General features: G+C 35.4%; 1 protein-coding gene and 1 pseudogene across 8 annotated transcripts in view; both read right to left on the bottom strand.

The window, feature by feature from the left end:
- The window catches only part of Atg4c (autophagy related 4C cysteine peptidase), a 94,688-nt gene extending 75,491 nt beyond the window's left edge, over positions 1 to 19,197 (bottom strand). For 4 of the 8 annotated variants that reach the window (XM_046451062.2, XM_058581541.1, XM_058581543.1 and 1 more), the window contains exons 1-2: positions 19,008 to 19,166; positions 6,610 to 6,701 (exon numbers count right to left, since the gene is read on the bottom strand). The gene's annotated coding sequence lies outside the window, so the exon portion shown is untranslated. Of the gene's footprint in view, positions 1 to 6,609; positions 6,702 to 9,007; positions 9,036 to 19,007 lie in introns of all 8 variants that reach the window. The other 4 variants (XM_046451061.2, XM_046451063.2, XM_046451064.2 and 1 more) reach the window with 4 other exon arrangements.
- LOC131424427 (acidic leucine-rich nuclear phosphoprotein 32 family member E-like) lies at positions 9,043 to 18,994 on the bottom strand (annotated as a pseudogene).
- Positions 19,198 to 19,534: the final 337 nt, after the last annotated feature.

Genomic DNA, 19,534 nt, shown 5'->3' with positions numbered 1-19,534 from the left:
GCTCACAGCAGGCCCAGTCCACCCCTACCCTGGATGGGGGCAGACACCCTTCAGAGCCTAGCCTCTGGCACAGGACTGCCCCTTCAGACCAGGAGACTACCACGTGAGAGGTCAAGCACTGTGGCCCAAATCAACTCACACCAACTTGCACAGGACCCAGATCCATGATGCAGTAGCATTTACTGAGGGACACCAGCAGGGTCTGGAAGCCCAATATCAAGGTGAGGTACAGGTAATCTTCACGGGTACTATAAGAATATAGGGAAGGAAACCATAATATCTCAGATCCACACTGCAAGAAAGGAAGATACATAGACAACATGAAAAAACAAGGGAGGAAAATGCTCCAAACAAACCAGAACACTATAATAACAGAACCTATGGAAAACAAAGTTGATGAAAAGTCAGAGAAGGACTTCAGAATTAACATAATTAACATGATCTGTGAATTAAAGAATGATCTAAATGAGCAAATACAGGCAAAAATTGATCACTCCAACAATGAGATAAGAGAGCAAATACAGGTAGCAAAAGATTACTTCAAGAGATAGAGACTCTGAAAAAAAAATCAGAAATCCTTAAAATGAAGGATACAATAAATCAAATAAAAAACTCAATAGAAAGCATAACCAACAGACTAGATCACTTGGAAGACAGAACCGTCAGATAATGAAGACAAAGTATTACAATCTGGAAAATAAAGTTGAACACACAGTGAAGATAGTTAGAAACCATGAACAGAACATCCAAGAATTGTGGGACAGCATCAAAAGATCAAATCTAAGAGTTATTGGGATAGAGGAAGGCACAGAGTTTCAAACCAAAGGAATGCACAATCTCTTCAATGAGATAATATCAGAAATTTTCCCAAGCATGAAGAAAGATTTGGAAAACCAAATACAAGAGGCTTACAGGACACCAAATGTACAAAATTACAACAGATCTACACCAAGGCAGATTATAATGAAAACGCCTAGCATACAGAATGAGGATAGAATCTTAAAAGCTCCAAGAAAGAAGAATCAGATCACATATAGGAGGAGACCAATTCGTATCTCAGCAGATTATTCAACCCAGACCCTCAAAGCCAAGAGATTGTGGAACAACACATACAAAGCTCTGAAAGAAAATGGATGCAACCAAGAATCTTATATCCAGCAAAACTAAGCTTTAGAATTGATGATGAAATAAAAATCTTCCATGAAAAATAAAAGTTACGAGAACTTACAACTAAAAAGCCTGCACTACAGAACATCCTCAGCAAAATATTCCAAGAAGAGGAAATGAAAAACAATGATGAAAATCAGCAGAGTGAGGGATTACACTAAAGGAAATTCTAATCAGAGGAGAAACCAAGTCATGTTAAATACCAAAAATAAACAAAAATGATGGGGAATACAAATCATGTCTCAGTAATAACCCTGAATGTTAATGGCCTAAACTCACCAATCAAAAGACATAGACTAACAGATTGGGTAAAAAAAAAAAAAAAAAAGACACAACAATATGGTGCCTGCCTCCAAGAGACTTATCTCATAGGAAAAGACATCCACAGACTGAAGGTGAAGGGTTGGGAAAAATTCAATCCACTAACATGGACTGTAAAGCAAGCAGGTAGCATCCATCCTCATATCAGATAAAGTAGACTTCAAACTAAAGTCAATCAAAAAAGATAAAGAAAGACACTACATACTGCTCAAGAGAACCATACACCTACAAGACTTAACAGTTACAAATATATATGCCCCAAACAATGCAGCAGCTATGTTCATCAAACAAACTCTTCTCAAGTTCAAGAGTCAAACAGACCACAACACAATAATTTTGGGTAACTTTAACACACCTCTTTCATCACTAGATAGATCTTCCAAACAAAAGCTCACCAAAGAAACTATAGAACTCAATAATACAATCAATAATTTAGACTAAACTGACATATATAGAATATTCTAACCTTCAAGGAGAGAATATACTTTGTTCTTAGCAGCACATAGACCATATAATATGCCACAAAGTAACTCTTAGAAAATATAAAAAAGTAGAGATACTACCCTGCATTCTATCAGATCATAATGGAATGAAATTAGAATCAATGATAAAATAAGAAATAAAATCCACTCCAACACCTGGAGACTAAATAATATGCTACTGAATGAACAATGGGTTACAGAAGACATCAAGGAGGAGATTAAAAAGTTTTTAGAGGTGAATGAGAACACAGATACAACATATCAAAATCTCTGGGACACTATGAAGGCAGTTCTAAGAGGAAAGTTCATTGCATGGAATTCATTCCTTAAAAGAAGAAAAAGTCAACAAATAAATGACTTAACACTACATCTCAAAGCCCTAGAAAAATAAGAACAAATAAATACGAAAAGCAGCAGAAGACAGGAAATAATTAAAATCAGAGCTGAAATCAATGAAATAGAAACAATTGAAAATATTGATAGAACAAAAAGTTGGTTCTTTGAAAAAAATAAATAAAATTGACAAACCCTTAGCCAAGCTAACAAAGAGAAGAAGAGACAAAACTCAAATCACTAACCTTCATGATGAAAAAGCAAATATCACAACTGACACTACAGAAATGCAGAAGTTAATTAGAAATTATTTTGAAAACCTGTACTCCAATAAAATAGAAAATATCAAAGGCATCGAAAAATTTCTAGAGTCATATAATTTGCCCAAATTGAATTAGAATGATATACACAATTTAAACAGCTCAATTTCAAGTGATGAAATAGCTGATGCCATCAAAAGTCTATCAACCAAGAAAAGCGCAGGTCCAGATGAATACACAGCGGAGTTCTACAAGACCTTTAAAGAAGAACAAATACCAATACTCTCCAATTAATTTCAGGAAATAGAAGAAGAGGCAGCATTTCCAAACTCATTCTATGAGGCCAATATCACCCTGATTCCAAAACCAGGCAAAGACACATCAAAAAAATAAAACTTAAGACCAGTATCTCTAATGAACATAGATGCAAAAATTCTCAATAAAATTCTGGCAAATTGCATACAAAAACATATCAAAAAGATCGTGCACCATGATCAAGTGGGATTCATCCCAGGGATGCAAGGTTGGTTCAAGATACGAAAATCAATAAATGTAAGTCATCACATCAATAGACTTAAAGATAAGTCTATTGACTTATCATATGATCACGTAAGTATATGATTGTATGATCATCTCAATAGACACAGAAAAAGTATTTGAAAAAATACAGCACCCCTTTATGTTCAAAACACTAGAAAAACTTGGGATAATAGGAACATGTCTCAACATCATAAAGACACCCTTGCTAAGTCCTAGGCCAGAATAGCTAAAGCAATCATTCTAAATGGAGAAAAATTGAAGGCATTCCCTCTAAAAACTGGAACAAGACAGGGATGCCCCCTTTCACCACTTCTATTTAACATAGTTCTTGAAACACTGGCCAGAGCAATCAGATAGATAAAAGAAATTAAAGGGATACACATAGGAAAAGAAGAACTTAAATTGGCACTATTTGCTGATGATATGATACTATACCTAGAAGACACTAAAAGTTCCACCGGAAAACTTCTAGAACTAGTAAATGAATTCAGCAAAGTAGCAGGATATAAAATCAACACCCATCAATCAAAGGTATTTCTGTATATCAGTGATAAATCCTCAGAAAGGGAAATGAGGTAAACTACCCATTCTCAACAGCCTCAAAAAAAATAAAAAAATAAAATACTTGGGAATCAACAAAAGAGGTGAAAGATCTATATAATGAAAATTACAGAACCCTAAAGAAAGAAATCAAAGAAAACCTTAGAAGATAGAAAGATCTACCTTGCTCTTGGATAGGGAGAATTTATATTATCAAAATGACCATACTTCCAAAAACAATATACAGATTTAATGCAATTCTAATCAAAATCCCAATGACATTCCTCATAGAAATAGAAAAAGCAATCATCATGAAATTCGTCTGGAAAAATAACAGACCCAGAATAGCTAAAGCAATCCTCAGCAGGAAGAGTGAAGCAGGTAGCATCCCTATACCAGACCTTAAACTAGACTACCGAGCAATAGTAACAAAAACAGCATGGTATTGGCACCAAAACAGACTGGTAGACCAATGGTACGAAATAGAGGACACAGAGACTAACCCACAAAATTACAATTATCTTATTTTAGACAAAGGTGCCAAGAACATGCATTGGAGAAAGATAGCCTCTTCAACAAATGGTGCTGGGAAAACTGAAAATCCATATGCAAAAAGATGAGATTAAACCCCTCTCTCTCACCATGCACAAAACTCAACTCAAAATGGATCAAGGACTTAGGAATAAAACCAGAGACCCTGCCATTAACAGAAGAAAAAGTAGGCCCTAATCTCCTTCATGTGGGATTAGGCCCCAACTTCCTTAATAAGACTCCTTTGGTGCAATAATTAAAATCAAGAATCAATAAATGGGATGGACTCAAACTAAAGTTTCTTCTCAGCAAAAGAAACAATCTGTGAGGTGAATAGAAAGCCTACATCTTGGGAGAAAATCTTTACCCCTCACACATCAGAAAGAGCACTAATCACTAGGGTATATACAGAACTCAAAAAGCTAAACACCAAAACAAAAAAAAATAATAATAATAACCTAATCACTATAATGGGCCAAGGATCTGAACAGACTCTTCTCAGAAGATGATACACAATCAATCATCAAATATATGAAAAAATATTCATCATCTCTAGCAATAAGAGAAATGCAAATCAAAACCACTCTTATGATTTCATCTCACTCCAGTCAGAATGGCAGGTATGATGCATACAATCAACAATAAGTGTTAGCGGGGATGTAGGGAAAAAGGTACACTCATACATTGCTCGTGGGACTGCAAATTGGCACAGCCAATATGGAAAGCAGTATGTAGATTTCTTGGAAAAATGGGAATGGAACCACCATTTGACCCAGCTATCCCTCTCCTCAGTCTATACACAAAGGACTTAAAAACAGAATACTACAGGGACACAGCCACATCAATGTTTATAGCAGCACAATTCACTATAGCTAAACTGTGGAACCAATCTAGACGCCCTTCAATAGATGAATGGATAAAAAAACATGTGGCATATATACACAATGGAATATTACTAAGCAATAAAAGAGAATTAAAATCATGGCATTTGCAGGTAAATGGATGGAGTTAAGAGAAGATAATGCTAAGTGAAGTTAGCCAATCCCCAAAATCCAAATGCTGAATGTTTTCTTTGATATAAGGAGGCTATTCATAGTGGGATAGAAAGAGGGAGCATGGGAGGAATAGACGAACTCTATAGATGAACTCTAGATAGGGCAGAGGGATAGAAGGGGAAGGGAGGGGACATGGGGTTATAAATGATGGTGGAATGTGATGATCATTATTATCCAAAGTACACGTATGAAGACATGAGTTGGTGTGAATATACTTTGTATACAACCAGAAATATGAAAAATTGTGCTGTATATGTGTAATAAGAATTGTAATGCATTCTTCTATCATATATAATTTTTTAAAAATACAAAATAAAAAACAAACTAATAAATGTAAATCAATAAAAGGACAAATTAGTGTCCTTTCATGGCAGATGAAGATAATCAGCCTCTCCCATGTGGCAAGAGATAGAATATTTTATTCACTGAGGATTTAAAGCCACCGCTCCTGGCAGAACCTTACAGAGTGATTAAGCAGAAAGCATCTTCGTCACATTGTGCCATGGATAAAAATGCTGCAGGAGGGGGGAACTGGGAATATAGCTCAGTTGGCAGAGTGCCTGCCTCGAATGGGTTCAATCCCCAGCACCACCAAAAAAAAAAAAAAAAATACTACAAACTTCCAGTATCTGTGTATGCCAGTCATCTTCCTCAAATAGTATTCTGTAGTAAGATGAACTATAGATATGATTTTGAATTGTTGATATGCTTTTAGCTATACCATCAAATAAAATGAAATGTGAGGTCTGCTCTAAGTTTTTCATCTACTATAACATTTTCTATCTGTTTTTATTTTTTAGCAACAAGTATCAATTGCTTATCAGCTGTCGGCTTTGCTCTAATTTCTTCTCTCCATCTCAGTTTGTTACCTACAGGAATATGAATACTGTCCCCACTTCTATTCCCCTTTATCTCCATGCACTAAACTCATACTCTAAAAAATGTTCAGTTTGTTAAATCCACCTGAAAAGACTCCTAAAGACCCAGCATACATAGCAAAAAAAAAAAAAAAAAAAGCAGTGGAGAAGGGACACAAATATGAGAATGGGAAAGCAATGGTAATAATTATGTGGACTGTCTCTTTTTAGAGCTAAGAGGAAACAGGTGGCAGTAAAAGATGAAGACAAAAGATTCAGAAGAACAACAACAACACAATAAAGGCAAAACATGCAAGTTCAGAAAAAGGGTTTTAAAAAGAAGAACAAAGGGCTAAGAGCAAAGAGAATAATAAGATAGTCCCAAGGATACATCTTATAAACATTCTTAGGGCATCTCAGGATCATATCCACCAGTTAAAAATATTATCTCGATGCACAGTTACTTTATAAAGACGACCTAAATAAAATGTAAAATTTAAGTACTGAGCAGACACACACTTACCATCACACTTGACTTGTAGCAAACAACCTGGACCTGTGCTGTGTTGCATGTTCCATGTTCACAGGCTGCATACAGTCATCACCATAACCAATCTAAATGGGATATAAGGAGTTGAAATGACCTCAACCATTTACTTGAAGATGGCAATAAGAATTATTAATGATATCTAGACTGTCCAAAGACAATATTGTCTTAAGCTTTCTTTATCTTATCTCTAAGAAGAACATAATATTTACTATCATTTGGTAAATAAATACTAATTATGTCAGGATCTTAGTAACTTCTGATGATTTCTAGGTATCTATGAATATTTGGAGCCTTCACACTTTAAAATGCAACTTTTCAAGCTGTTAAATATGCAGTCTAAAGATAAGATGCACACAGGAGATCAAACCACTTAATCAATAAAATATAATTAACAGATGAAGGATGTCAGAATCTCTGAAATGAAAGAAAACTTATAAAGCATCTAATAGCTAGTATTAACAGTAGTTCTTGACCATCAGTCCCATATAATACACTTCAATCTATCAGAGCTTAGATTGAGAGGAGGAGTAAAGTGGGTAAATTTAAAAGATTGAAAAAAAAATCACTCTCAGCCCAAGAAATCTGATTTGTTCTCTGGTTCAGATTCACTAATCACTACCCAAAGTTAACACACAGTAATGAGACCTTTACAGCATCCTCACCAACAGTAGTACCTCAGCCTATGACTAAACACTTCTAGAATAAGGAGGAGCTCACTACCTAATGAGTACTGTACTAACTGAATATGCAGTTTTAAATGTAAAAGCTTGATAATGTTTTAAACTGTTTATTCTCTACTGATATAACTGTTCTATAGTTTTCACATTAACTATCTGATACCTACTAATTTTAAACAACTACATTTGCTAGAAAGATGTTACATAGAACTAAAATTCTCCCTATACAGTCCACCAAGTAGTCTGCTTATGTCCTCAGAAATTAATCCTTATTCCATTTGACAACCCAGCTGATATTTTAAAACATACTTCCTAATACCCCTCCTTTCCAGTCTTCTCTTTTCCATATCAAAAATCCTCAATTCCTTCACTTAGCCAGAAGACTATAAAAAGAGGGTAATAAGGACTCAGTCAGGGTACCATAAGGGGACATACAGGTAACACACTGAAATGGTAGAACTAGCAATGTCACACAACTATATGAATGCATATGCTCACACACAAGAAAAGAGACTAAAGTGACTCTGAGATTTCAAGTCTGAGGTCTAGGAGGACAATGGTTCCATCCTCAAAAACAGGGAATGCAGATGGAGAAGACTAAAGTTAAGATGGGGAAATCAGTTTAAGACACTGATTTAGAAGTTGGTAACAAGTAAACATGATTATGATCTTTCCCAAATCCACTCCATTAGTTACTCTTGCCAAGACAAAGGTACATCCATGTTATTGAAGCTACATACATCACATTTAAACATAAAATACCACATTTATTTGTCAAATATTTGAGTAGCTACTTCTACAAGGTACTAAGGGAGATAAAATGATCACTAAGGGAGATAAAACTTACTTCCTAACCTCATTAACCTTCCATTCTAATAAGCAAGATGTTCATAACTACCATAACATAGCTGAATGTGGTTATATCTCACAATAGAGATACAAAGTAATACAAAAGAGAAATATTCCACCATCCAATGAGAATATTCACAGACGAATCACAGGGCAATATCACAGGGTAAATAATCACAAATGGCTTTCTTCAATACAAGGAACAAGGGCATGCTACTAACAAATCTTTCTATTCTGAAAATAAATACAGGAAAACACTAGACAGATTAGTTAGGAATAAGTTGAAGTATTCTCAACAATTATGACTATTGTTAAAGATTAGTGCTGAATTGTATCATCAGTCAATAAAAGACCATTGTTTAAAATATTCACAAACACAATTGTTTGGGCTTACAAATCCAATTGTTTAATGTCACTTGTCATTCCTAATTATAAATAATATATCAACTGGAAAATGGAGCCATAAGTTTAAATCTTTATGAAGGTTAAAGTTGCATAGTCTTCAGATGATATAAATATTCTAGAGTTTCTGTAACTATACATTATTATACAGTTTTAAATTGTTATGTTTACTTTAGTACTTTTACAAACAACTGATTTTACAAAGTTTAAGAGTAGTTTAGTAAAAACTTAACTACATTTTAAATTGATAACATAATCACACAGAAAAAAAATAATTCAATTAATTTTGAGCACCTACTATATATACCTTTAGAGGGATATATTCCAAGGACAAAAAATTCTAAGGGCAAAGAATTTGGTGGGTTTGTTGTTGAAAGGAGTAATGATCTAGTAATTACAAAACTATTTTATGTGATTATAGGATAAATTAAGTGCTTACATACATTGATATTATTGAAATCCAAGTTCTTCCTGTAAGAAAAAGGAGATACCAATATGAATTAGTGCTGAATTTTTGTGTGTCTGTCCATTTAAAGGGTTGAGAAGCAATGACACCCCATAGCAATGAACATATTCAATGCCCAGATCTTGGGTCCTAAGCATCATTTTGCACTAAAATGAACTCAGACTCCATCATAAAACGGATGATTCCAGATCTCAAGTAGGTAACATACAGAAGAGCCTGGAACATCATAGGGTACAAAAGAGGAAAAAAAAATGTTTACATATAAATGTGGACACATCCAAAAGCCATAGAAACCAGTCTGAAGGGACTGCAATTGACCAAACTTGGGAAATCACCATTTGGCAAGTACCAATGCAATGACTGATCCAAGCAAGAATTATCACTGGCTAAAACCACTAGGTTAAAAAAAAAAAAAACTCTGGAAAACAATACCCACATGATCTCAAAATATCATCCCCACTGACTGATTATTAAAAACAAAAAGGAGGGACAGGGGATGTGGTTCAAGTGGTAATGTGCTCGCCTGGCATGCGCGGGGCGCTGGGTTTCGATCCTCAGCACCACATAAAAATAAAATGAAGATGTTGTGTCCGCCGAAAACTGAAAAATAAATATTAAAAAAATTCTCTCTCTCTCTTCTCTTTCTAAAAAAAAAGGAAACAAATGATATTTTTAGAATACAGAAATCAGGCTAAACTAACTGATGGACGTTAACATCATCAATGATGGAACAAACTATGTCATGATGAAATGAAAAGTTTTTAACATTACCTAGGTAAGACAGGGAAAACTATTAACCTGAAACTAATTGTGAAGAAACAGATATCTCAATTTTGTGAAGCAGTCTACAAAACAATTTGTCTAGACTCTTAAATAATGTTTTCTTTGTGCATGTGGGTGGGGGGTTGTATTGGGGATTAAATCCAGGACCATTCTACCACTGAGCTACATCCCCAACCCTTTTTTAAAAAATTTTATATTTTGAGACAGGGTGCAGCTAATTTACCCAAGCTGGTCTCAAACTTATAACCTCTCCTGCCTCAGCCTCCAAGTAGCTAGGACAAAGGCATGTGCCACTGTGCCTGACCGATGACAATGTCTTTAAAGAGAAGGAAGGAAAGAAAGGAGGAAGGGGGGGAGGGAGAAGATGGAGAATGCTCTAAATAAAAGAAAACAGAGACAGGGCAATCAAATATAATTCATGATCTCTGACTGAATTCAGTATATTTTAAATGCATTATTGGGATATTTGAAAAAATCTAATTGTTAACATGTACTTTACATTAGATAATATTATCATATGAAGGTTAAATTATTTGGGTATGCTAAAGGAGTTACTGATGTAAGAGAATGTCCCAGTTCTTAGAAGAAACATGATGAAGTAGTTAGGGGTGAAGTGCCACTATGTCTCCACCTTACTTTCAAACAGTTCAGTGAGAAAAAAAGTATATGGGTACATTTAAATACAGACAGCACTTGTGCAACAGCAAGCACAAGCCCAAATGAGGCTAATGAATTTGGTGAAGGATATAAAGTACATATATTTGTAGTACTAACTCTTTCAAACACTTTATTATGGGTTTGAAACTTTCAAAAGAAAAAAAATTGGAGGAAAAAAGGTGAAAGTTAAGTTGACCTTTAGAACAGTAGATCAGACTTTATAGAGCCTAACCACTTCTTCACCCTACCCAGAAGGGCTAAAAGGAGTATAACATTCAAAAAAGGTATGGCTAAAAATAAAGATAATCATTCTAACTAATAACGAGTACTCACAAACCAATCCACCACCAGTTTTCTTTTCTTTTTTTTTTTTTTTTTTTTTTTGGTACCAGGGATTGAACTCAGGGGCACTCACGACTGAGCCACATCCCCAAGCTCTATTTTGTATTTTACTGAGTTGCTAAGGCTGGCTTTGAACTCACAATCCTCCTGCCTCAGCCTCCCGCCTCAGCCTCCCAGGTCACTGGGATTACAGGCCTGCGCTGGGCCCACCATCAGTTTTCTACCATAGTGGCAGACTAAATATAATCTCTGCTTAAGATTCCCTGAGAGGTGATGCATGTACAACAGTGAATAAACAAAGCTATCTTATATATTATTCTCCCCAATATAAATACAACTACCAAGAAATTCTTTTTCTCAAATTGAGCTTTATTTTATACAGAGCCCTAAAACTAAAACATTTTCACAAAAGTTCAGATGATTTCACACCCAGTATCACTATGATAATAACAGTACTAATCATTTAAATTCTGTACCAAGAATTTTGTTAACCCATATACATATATCATTTAATCCTCACAATAAGGATAAGGCAAGTACTACTATTATCCTAAACTTATAAATAAAACAACAAAATCTTGGAAAGTCTACATTGCTTCTGTAAGGTCATACAGCTAGAATATACCAAGAGATCTTGAATTTAAGTAGGCTGACTCCAAAGCCCATGATCTTTGTTCTATACACTATATTCTGTCCTTTCACTATGAAATGTAAAATTTAAACTGATTGTATTGATTCAATAGATATCAACAATTACATACATGAGACACTTCAAAGAAAAATCAAAAGCATGTGTTTTTCCCAAATGCACATTTATATTTACATATGCATAGAATTTAACCAGATGTGAGTTTACTGTCAAATCCCAAGTAAGAATTTAACCAGATGTGAGTTTACTGTCAAATCCCAAGTAAAATAATGACACTTAACTGTATTACTCAGTATCTATTGGTACATATGGTTTTAAACACTTTATTATGGGTTTGAAACTTTCTTTTTTTTTAATAACAAATCTTCAATTTATTTGAAGCAATTCCATTTCAAAAACTTTTAAGTTACAGCAGTCACAGGAAAAACAGGGAACAGTCAGAAACAATAAAAGAATGATCATGAGTACTGATTTTTTTGTTGTTGTTTTTTTTAACACTGTCATGGCTTTATTCAAAAACACAGTTGCACAAAAGGATTAACCTCAAAGTTTAAGAAGAGATTCTTAAAGAACTTAACACACTATATACATAGTGCAATACAAAGAGCATTAAAACAGGACCCCAAAATTCTACAAAATATAAAACCTCCTCTTACTTATTTGCATGAAAATACCACCCACAAAGCTAAATAAGTTCTTAAAAGTTATCTGGAGGTTCACTATGTGTTGTTTTCAAACCAAAGAACTCTAATTTTGATTGCACAATAAGATGATTGATAAGAAAGTCAATATATAGATTTCATTTTAAAAATAAGTATTTGATAACCTGGACATAGTATGTAATGAGAATTCTTAGAGACTAAAGCAGGGCATATCAATTCCTAAAAATTAAGAGAAAAAATGTTAATGTTCTGTACTTTCTGATCCCCCCCCCTACTAAATTTATTCCAAGTGTTTTTTTTCAGTCAGCTGTGCAACTGTTTTAGTTTCTCCACAAATAACCTTTAAAACGCCAAGTCATACATTTTAAACTAAAAAAAAACAAGCAGCAGCAGCACTAAGTAATTTAAATGTGTCCCAGTAGAGAAGAATAGCTTCAATTAGTTTACTGACACTTTTTAAAACCTTACAAATATTCAAAACAAAGAAAAAAATTTTAGATAGTCAAGATGAACAAAGCAATTACCTTGAACATGGAGCCTCCATGACAAAAACAGAGATGTACTTGTGTACTCATTATATTTTATATAGTAACCATGTAAGTAAGCACACACTCATACTTATCCCAAATATTCTTTTATTTTAATGAACATTCACTTGAAAATAAGTCTTAATTTTAATATTTAATCCCAAACATTTTTCCAACTGCCTACAATATTCCAATTAAATGCTACAACTGGTAATGCTTTAAAACTATAGGAACAACTAAAGGTTCTACTCAGAAAAATTATAAATACTGCACAGGGTTGGTATCCAAATAATTTGGGATGCCAACTTAAAAATTGACTTAAATGTCTAATTATCAACAGGCAATGAACATTGATGCTTATTCAAAAACCCTCCTCTGCTTCTTTACTTTCTTCAACCTACTTATATGGTCTTACATGTTGTCAGACAAGAAAGATTTACAATAAGCAGAGCTTGATGCCTAAAATTGTATCAATAACAATATTTGTATCTCAGAAAATTCTCAGTTTCTTCTACTCTGTTTAAAACCCAGAGAGATCTGAAAAGGTGGTGAGGTATAAGACTAAAGGTTTTCTGGGTATCCAGAAGTTCCCAGCTTTCTTTTGGAATAGAGAGAGGGGAGTCAACAAGAAGGGAAAGTGATCACAAAGAAACTGATAAGAAAATGCACAACTAAAACAAAACAAAATAAACAACTATTGGCATGTCATGATCTGCAGCCTAAAGAGAGGGCTCATCTGCGTGTCTCACTTAGTATAGGCAATTTTTCCTTCAAAAATAAAATCTTATCAATCACCACAAAATCCATGAATTATATTACGGACTAGAACCTCCCCCAAATTCACAAACTATATTGCTGAATAGAACCTTTATTATTCTGCTTCTACTTTACAACTTAATTCATGTGACAAAAAAAAACCCAAATATCCTTAGCTACTTAAAAAAAGCCAATGCCTTCAAAATAAAGATCCCTGGAGCATCTCTTTAAAAAAAAAAGTAATAATAATCAACTTATTCAAGAGACTACTGTTATTTCATATTACAGATGACTGTAATTTCAGTTAATTTATAAATAACTTTAAAATCTTATGAATGAAATGCACCAAACTTCACCTGTGTAAAAGCAATCATGTTTTAATTACGGACTAAAAATTACTAATACAATGAACTTGAACTTGAATTAGAAAATTTAGCTTCTAAATATAATTGCTAGAGAATGTCTTAATGGGAGGAGTGTCAATGAAATTTTTTTCTCTACATACAATATGATCATTAACAGACTAGTAAATCCTAACTGGAATGATAAGGCAAAAATAGTAAAACCACACTTTTCTATAAAAAGGAACACATTATCTTCTGTAGGGATAGCTATTGTACATGAAAAAACAAAGATGTGATCACTCTATTGCACACCCAGGAATGCTGGGGAATCTGGTCTTAGAATGATCTAGTCATCTTCCTCTCCACCATCTTCAGCATCTCCTTTCCTCTTCTCCCCCCTCTTCCTCCTCCTCTTCCCCTTCATCTACATAATCATCATCATCTTCTTCATCCTGAATTTCTTCTTTCATCAGTAAGAAAGGCCCACTTCTTCTTCTCCCTCTCCCAATTCTGATCCTGCTTCATCTTCATCCTCATCCTCCTCATCATCTTCCTCCTCTTCCTCATTTCCTTCAGGTGGACCAGCTTCATCTTCCTCTTCATCTCCATCACCTTCATCTCCATCCTCATCCTCCTCCTCTTCGGAGTCAGGTGCTTCATTATCTTCCTGATCAAATCCATCTAAGTATGTGATTTGTTGCAGCAATTCAAAAAAAGTTTCTCTGTAATCTTCCAGATTTGTGATCTCATAGTTAAACATGTCAAGACTTTTCATATTTTTAAGATTTTGCAGAGCTTCTACCATACTGAGATCTTTGATTTTTGTTTCCATTCAGATTGAGGTAGATAAGATTTGAACATTTCTGCCAGGACTTTCCAGCCTCCAGAAATTATATTGTCACTAAGTTCCAACTTTCGAAGTTTGTTTAAGCTGGGAAGTTGGGCCAATGAACTTAATTCCACATTAGCCATACTCAGAAACTCTAGTTCTTTAAGTGTCATTCAGGCCTTCAATTTCCCCATTGACACACAGGCAATTATCAAGAACTAATTCTGTCACCTCCTCCGAGGCTAAGTTCCTTAACTCCATGTTAATCCTCTTCTTCATCTCCATGTCCTCCTCCTGCTCTTCTGCTCCTACTCTCTTCCTTTCCCCTTTCCTGCTTGTCCCACTACCCCCTAACCCTAAAATTTTTAAAAGATTTGGAAATGAATGAAAAAAAACACACAAATTTAAACGCCCACTACCACCAGATAGATGTGGGGGAGAAAGAAAAGAATAGCAAATGGAGTCCAAGGTAGTTGGGACTCTAACTCGGCTGCCCCCACCTCCTTGTCCACATACCCACATGTGCGCGCACGCGCGCGCGCGCGCGCGCGCGCACACACACACACACAAACACACACACACATACACCAGCAGTTTCCTTCCCCTTCAATGGCTGCTCTGGGTTTGAAACTTTCAAAAGAAAAAAAATTGGAGGAAAAAAGTAAGGTGAAAGTTAAGTTGACCTTTAGAACAACAGATGAGACTTTTTGAACATAGGTTCAAAATAGACAGCAACATTTTTCCAGATGCTTTCATCTAGAACTTCATTCTCCCTCATTCAAGGAGAAACAATGCAAAAAAAAAAAAAAAAAAAAAAAAAAACCTTACTATAAATTACCATTATTCAAATATACTAAACAATGACACAAAAGGGAAAAATAACTAAGAATTAACCTTGAACACTACTGCCACGATAAAATAATTTTAATAAACAAAGCATGTCCCCCTAAACCTGATCCTCTTTCAATGTTCTGTTTCTCAGTGAATTTTATCACAATCCATCCAGTTAAATAAATCAAAAATCTAGGTGTAGCCAATGACATTTTGTCTTTTCAACTTTCATATCTAATGTAATTTCCAGTTCTACCTCCCCAACATTTCTGAAATCCATTCACTTCTAACTAATTATCTTTTACAATTTACCTCCACCTTCTCTAGATTAATACCATCTCTCAGTGGGCTACTCCAGCAATCTCCTAACTGGTCTCTCAGTCTTCTCCCCTTGATAATCAGTTCTTCCTCTGAATAAATAATATCAAATACTTTTTCATATCACTTAACATAATTGTAAAGTTAAATCTCTTTATCTGATTTACATCTGCTTCCTCTGTTACAGTAAATTCTACGAAGGTAGTAACTATATTTACTCACTACTACATCACTGTGGCCTAGAAAAGTACCCAATTATAAATAAATGCTAAATGATTGAATGTGTGTCAGAGATTACATCACTCATTGTAAGGATACCTTATGACATCAAGCCTCCATCACAGAATTTTATATTTAACTCTGAAATTAAAATTCATCTTACTATTAATACTCTTAATCTGTTTAAATAACAATATTTCTTTTCTCTTACTGAATCATAAAATAATGATGCTTTTTGGAATTTTTTTTTAATCTCATGACTCACAATTCACCTGGGGGGCTCACTCATTTCATACTGGTAATCTAGCCTTTCTTCTTCCTTGGCTACTATCCCACTCTCAACAATCAATAATTAACAAACCTATAGGTTCTTTCACCAATATATTTCTTTATTCCATTTTCAATAAAGTCACTCTAAATCTAACTCCTCATTACTTCTCATCTGAGCTGTTACTGTGACTTCATTTGTTTAAACTTTTTTTTTCCAAATTCAACCAACATTGTGTACTTACTACATGCAAGAAAACTGAAGACACAAAGTAGCTCTCTATTTACCCCTCTAATTGCTCTCCCTAAAATTTAGCCTTAGGAATTTTTGTTCATTTTATGCTTCTTTCTGGAATTACTCTCCTCCCTATTCCTACCTATAAAATCTCTACCCACTATTAAAATTCCAGATTAAATCTCATCTTCATAAAACCTTCCCTAGTCAACCTCTCTTTTCAACTTTAACATTGGAAAATGCACAAAATCTAACAATTATTACCTATACTTTCTGCTTCCTTAGGCAAAGTTTACACTTCATATATTCTTCTAGACTATAAACTTCCCAAGAGCAGGAGCTTCTGTCTGTCTCTTTTGTTCACTGCTCTATCACCTGCAACTAGCAGAGTAACTGATACAATAAAGCTACAAAGCAAGATCTTTATACATTCCAGGATGCAGAACAAATCTTTGCAACTGTAGTACAGTGGGAAGAATAAAAAATAAAAATTTAAAAAAAATGGACTGAAAGACATACACTCTTTGAGCTTCAGTCTGTTCATTTGCTAAATGTAAATAATAATCAGTGGCTCACTGAACTGTTACAATTAATGAAGATAATGTTTCAAAAGCATTTGGTACAGATGCCAGGCAGGTGGCACACACCTGTAATCCCCATGGGGATGGAGGAGTGGGGATGGGGGGATGGAGAGTTCAAAACCAGCTTCAGCAAAAGTGAGGTGCTAAGCAACTCAGTGAGACCCTGTCTCTAAATAAAATACAAAATAGGGCTGGGGATGTGGCTCAGTGGTCAAGCGTCCCTGAGTTCAGTCCCTGGTACACCCCCATCCCCTGCAAAAAAAAAAAAAAAGCATGTGTATAGATAAAGACAAGAGAACACTTATCAGTGAATGTTCTGATGATTGTATTAAAGAGTAAGAAGTATTCAATGACCATTAAACAAAATCTCAGAAAAGTACCAATTTGAAACTCAGGAATATCAGGAAAATATTTTTAAATTTGAATAATGTCTAGCTTCTTAGGTTTTTCCATTAAAGAGTTCCATGAGTTAATTAATTCTGAAATATACATTTAGCCCCAAATTTTAAGCATGGCTGTAACCATTTCAGATTAATTAGGAATAATCCCAATTTGATAATACAAGTATTAATGTTAATTTTATGGACAGGTATAGATTGTATTGTTAAAGAAGAATGATAACTTACTATAATATATAATGCAATAATAAGAACAGTAGTTGCAAACTCTTTTGAGTTAGAAGTGGCAAACTCATTTGAGTTGCATTAGTCTCAGAAAGCAAAGGAAAAAATTTTGTCTACAAAACACTAGTGAATAGTATTCAAAGCCCTTTACCAAATCTAGAAATACTTATTAATTATCACAAACACCTTTTTCAACATATGTACATCCCATTTCACAGAAAAAAGAGCACCAAGTAAATAGCTTTAAAACTTACTAATTATACAACTTCTTATGTTTTCTGCTTTTTAACTTTAAATAGTTCTCAAAATTTTATAACAAGTGAATTGATCAGCAATTCAATACAGCACCAGATTTCCTGACTAATTAGAACCCCTTCACTGTTCAGGAAAAAGCTTTATCAATTTGAAACTCAGAAAAGACATAGATTTTTCCTTTAAAGCCTTTCCAGTTCCTCTAAGTACTTTCAATGATTCATAATCTAATTATAAATCACAAGCAAGAAGGAAAGACCACTCCCTTGTGCATCTAAGTGCTATCAACTGACACAAAATCACTGCAAAAAAAAAAAAAATCCATTGGGACATACAGTACGGAAAACAAATGAAAATTCCCATCTAAGTCATTTAAACATGAAAGGCTGTAGGACAAGGTATTCTCCTCAAGTCTAAGGTAGTAGCGGACCACATATAGGAAAACAACACAAAATGAAAATGTAAGCCAAAGAAGCTAAAATAAAAATAAATTCAATAAGCAATGTCAGAATTGGCCGTTGTAACTCAGGGTCATCAAATGTTAAGAGTGTATTCTGAACCTTCAATCTCAAAAGAGAAACTCAAATAAAATTAGTGAACGTTAATATCCAGATAGAAAGGCATCAGTATACCCAAGGTAATGTGTTACAGTTTGAAACAGTGACAAAGACCACAAGAGGGGACAGGGAATAGGAATGAGAAAATGAGATCTTAAGAATTTAGTTTTTTGTGTGTATATTTGTTTTTGTTTTTGTTTTCCCCAGAGAGAAATGGGCACGGGGAAGGGGCCAAACAGATGAGACAGCTCAGGGCACAAGGTCGTGCCTGGAATACCTAATAAAAAACCGCAATGAAAGAGAGCTGCCCACAGGAAGGCTTAGGGTTTGTTATCTTTAGAGCCCAAGACAGGGCAAGGAGGAGTCAGAAGACAAATGACACTGGAAAGCGGAGAGGAGGGAGGCGCCAACGCCTCGGAGAACCCAACTGTTGGCCATAGGGTCTCCACTGGGGCAAGGCCCTCCCAGAAAACCCTGCCATTCGGGAGTTAGAGACGCTAATTCCCGACCTTCTCGACTCCCCTCGCCTCAAGCCGACCCCTCACCGAAAGAGAAGGACCCGAGAACTGTACAAATGTGCAGGAGCCACCAACCCAGGAAACTCTCCACCTCTAGCAACGGCCGCCACAAAAGCAGCTGCACGCAGACGTTCCAAACTCGACGCCGCAGCCTCAGCTCCGCGGCCACGCGGCCACCGTAGTAAGAGGAACAGCCTCTGCCGCGAGCCTGCAGATCAGCCACTTCCGGGGCAAAGCCTGGCGAAGAGCGCCGAGGAGCACTGGCCTGCGCTCGGCTGGCCTCCTACGTCCCGCCTTCCCACGGGTTTGCCTCCCGTAGCAACCGCTGATCACTCGTGCCACGAGGGCAAAGCCCAGAGAAGGCTTCTATAAGCAGTGTCTCTCTGATGGACTAAACCTTGCTACAGCTGTCAAAAATGCCTGTTGAACAAGTGGACTTCAACTACCAGCATGCCATGCAACACCACGCTTGCTTTCGGCTCAAGAACTACAAGACCCAGTATGCACGGCGCCCTTCATTCTCACTGTCCGACAGTTTAGACCTCTAACCAAGC

Source organism: Marmota monax, unplaced genomic scaffold (genome assembly GCF_021218885.2).
Source record: "Marmota monax isolate L192 unplaced genomic scaffold, Marmota_monax_Labrador192_F-V1.1 WCK01_AAM20220418_F8-fsc00023, whole genome shotgun sequence".
Classification (NCBI taxonomy): Eukaryota; Metazoa; Chordata; class Mammalia; order Rodentia; family Sciuridae; genus Marmota; species Marmota monax.
Note: the sequence above shows the minus strand (reverse complement) of the source record. Positions and strands in the feature narration are given on the sequence as shown.